We start from the raw sequence: 2,500 nt of genomic DNA, 5'->3' as shown, positions 1-2,500 counted from the left end.
CCGAGCTGACCTGATCGTTAAGGTGTCTTATCCGTTCACGGTGTGCGTCTGTGAGTGCGGACCTGAGGTCTTTGGAGTCATTCCACCTTAAGTGGCTGAGCTGCTGGGTTCATGCAAGGTCAGGGGAATTTAGGGGGCTGCACTGCACTCTATGATTTGTGTTGGTTTGACATTCTAGACGATCTTTTCCCCACTCTCACACGCTCTCATTCCGTCTCTCTTTCTCTCTTTCTCTCTCTCTCTCTCTCTCTCTCTCTCTCTCTCTCTCTCTCTCTCTCTCTCTCTCTCTCTCTCTCTCTCTCTCTCTCTCTCTCTCTCTCTCTCTCTCTCTGGCATGAGAGTTATGACAGATCTGCAGATGGCGGGATGACCTAGATTAGCTCGTATCCAGCATGTTTACAGTTTGTTGTTTCTCTCTGAGGAAGACTTTGAAGACTTTGCGATTGTTGAAGAGACAGCAAATTTGACCCCATGTGGAGGAATGCAGTACAAAATAAATGGACAGTGTTTCTTTCTTTTGGTCACCCTGCCTGCCTACCTGTCTGTCTGTCTGTCTGCCTGCCTGCCCAACTGACTGTCTGTCTGTCTGTATGTCTGTCTGCCTGTCTGCCTGTCTGTCTGCCCGCCTATCTGCCTACCTGTCTGTCTGCCTGTTTGTTTGCTCCCCCTTGCCATATTTCAGATGTGTGTATTTCTATATCTAGTGGGAGATACACTGGGAGAAAGGAAGTGCTTGTATGCATGTTCACATTGCGACCCACATGTGAGTGGAAGTTCTCATTGCAAGGGAAGGTGTCGGTTACATGTTTGGCATAACTCTTCAAGCTCGTCAGGCTGTTGAAGTCAAGCAGCCTCACTGAACCCTTGACACCACTACAGAATGTGTTTGCGTCCGTGCTCAGCTGGGTGTATGTTTAGATTCTATGTTTGTATGCATATATACGTATGTGTGCTGTTGCGTGCACAATACATTATCTGTATTTAGTGTGCTTGTGTGTGTGTGTCTGTGTCTGTGTGTGTGTGCTTGTCTGTCTGTCTGTCTGTCTGTCAGTATACCTGCCTGTATGCGTATATGTGTGTCGTTGCGTGCACAATAACTACAGTTCAGTGTGCTTGTGTGTGTGTCTGTGCGTGTGTGCTTGTCTGTCTGTCTATCTGTCTGCCTGCCTGTCTGTCTGTCTGTCTGTCTGCCTGCTTGTATATGCATTAGTCTGCAACTGCTTGCTTTGATGTCTGGAAAGGAAAACTGAATCATTCCCTCAGCTTCAGCTGCCCCCTGCTGCTCAATATCAGTACTGCAGTGCCAGTCAATACATAACATCACCCCCACCCCCACCCCACCCCACCCCATCTCTCTCTCCCTCCCCACATCTCTCTCCCTCTCCCTCCCTCCCTCCCTCCTCTCCACTGCACTGTTCTGTGCAAAGAGATAGCATCTTTCCGTCTGCCTCTGCCTCTAAGATGGATGGCACTGCAGGGCTTTTTCCAGGATTTTTTAGTATGAGGGAGCAACGGGGGGGGGGGGGGGGGGGGGGTGGGGGGGGGGGTGGTCCTCCCCCCCTTCTGCGGTGCGCGATTTTTTGAAAAAATGAAGGTTAAATGGGGCTTTTTGAGACTATCTGAGAGGGACATTTTTTACTTTTGTGGACATCCTAAAAGTACAATGTTTAGGGGCCTATGAAATCCGTTTTAATTTTTCTCAAATTCCGTTTTAATTTTTCTCAAATTCCGTTTTTTCGGATTCATTTTTTGCCAAATCGGATTTTTTACATTTTTGAACTTATTTTCCCCTTTCACACCTCCAACAAAATTTCTTAGTTATTTAGTTCAAACTGGTGGACAGAACCAACCACTCATGGTTGAATGGTAGGTAGAGAAAAGAAAAGTAAAATTACCTACTAGCTTTTTGTAATATCAGCCCTCAAAAATATTCCAGGTAATAAGGTAGCTGAAATGTACATGCGCATATATTCTATTAAATACACGTGACGCACCCAACTAGAAGGCGAATTCACTTCTGGTGCATTGAAGTTGGACTCGGGCTGCATCAGGTTTTCTCGAATAAGTTTGGCTATATTGCAACGTGCAGCTACATTACAGACATGTTCGGTCACGTTATATGTAGGCATTACATAAATAGCCTCGCAAAGTCCCTACCGTCTACCGTTTCACACAAAGACATGCTTAACAAGACGGCCGTTTTCTTCTGATGATGACTTTTTCAAAGTTGCTGCTAACTTTTAGTCACTATGCTCCGTGGCCAACAAAGTTAACTAGACATGATCAAAGCATTGCCTGATCAGTTTTTGTTTTGCAGCGGTCACGTCTGTTGTAACAAACTCCAAACTCGTGCCTCGCGTCGCATGATCCCATTGTGAGACAATCGGAAACGCCGCTTGGGAGAGAGATGCGTTCACTGTCAACATGCGCTGACATGGATCATGGATCTGCATAGAACTTTTGCGCATCACCTCGCGTGGGCCAGATATGATATCGTGGC

The 2,500-nt window shown here is 46.5% G+C and overlaps 1 protein-coding gene across 2 annotated transcripts in view; it reads left to right on the top strand.

Annotated features, from left to right (window-relative positions):
- Positions 1-2,500, top strand: part of abat (4-aminobutyrate aminotransferase) — a 51,927-nt gene that overhangs the window by 27,891 nt on the left and 21,536 nt on the right. The gene's annotated exons all lie outside the window — the stretch shown is intronic.

This window comes from Engraulis encrasicolus, chromosome 2, assembly GCF_034702125.1.
Source record: "Engraulis encrasicolus isolate BLACKSEA-1 chromosome 2, IST_EnEncr_1.0, whole genome shotgun sequence".
Classification (NCBI taxonomy): Eukaryota; Metazoa; Chordata; class Actinopteri; order Clupeiformes; family Engraulidae; genus Engraulis; species Engraulis encrasicolus.
This window is presented reverse-complemented; position numbering and strand designations above follow the sequence as displayed.